A 945-nucleotide genomic window follows, 5' to 3' on the forward strand; every position below is an offset into this window, starting at 1 on the left:
ACAGGATGGCAGGCAGGGAAGTCATAATCCCCTAGTTTTGGCAGTGGTGACGACGTCTTCGCCGCATACGGCATCAAGCATTGCCCACAGTGAGCACAGTACGTCTCTACCGGTTTACCATCTTTTTCTTTGGTACAGGTCAACAGCTCCGCGTACTTCTGCGTCGCAAAGTCTCCTTCGGGGAAATTTGCCCGTTCGAAATGGATGAGCAGCTGCGTGAGTGTCTCATCTGTAACTGCAACATTAAGAGTGACGTAAGAATACTGTCTTCTGGCTAAGGGTCCGTACGGTAAATTGACATGCTAACTTACACTTCACAGCCATCTCGTGGTTTTCACTATGAATCCAGTTGGGATGTGGGGCGTCTCAGCCAGGACGTCCCACGTCCCACAGTACTACAGAAATATGAAACTTCTGCTGTTCCATAAAGGTTTGAATTTTAACAGATTGTTATGTAAAAACAACGTTTTAGTGATACTAGATAATCTACTAGACAATCTAGGGACCATTGAGCCTTAAGGAGGGTGTGGTTCCACATCAACTGTGTGGTTTTAGAATTACTTACTGCACAATTTTTCATTATAAGGCCTCTCTTACGACTTAAAAGACCATTAAGTCGTTTTCACCTTATTTTTGCCAAGATATGCCTAGCACCCAAACGGTACGAGATGGAGAAAAACGGACAAAATTTTCGCCCACAGGGTTCTACTTAGACAAGTTACCCCTTAAAACCTCCTAAAAAATATGCGGTAAAAAATACATTTTGCCTCCTGTGGGTTTTTGATTTCTTTAACAGTCAATTTTTGAGCTAGGATGCTCATCTTCGAACTCGATGTGTCTTTTTATGGTACAAAACGACCCTGAAATTCCCAGGTTGCTCTTTCAATAGGGTGTTCCAGGCTATCTAAAACGGAAGTGAAAAAGAACAAACTCACTGACTTATCT

The sequence above is a fragment of the Frankliniella occidentalis genome, unplaced genomic scaffold, assembly GCF_000697945.3.
Source record: "Frankliniella occidentalis isolate FOCC.00 unplaced genomic scaffold, Focc_3.1 Scaffold325, whole genome shotgun sequence".
Taxonomy (NCBI): Eukaryota; Metazoa; Arthropoda; class Insecta; order Thysanoptera; family Thripidae; genus Frankliniella; species Frankliniella occidentalis.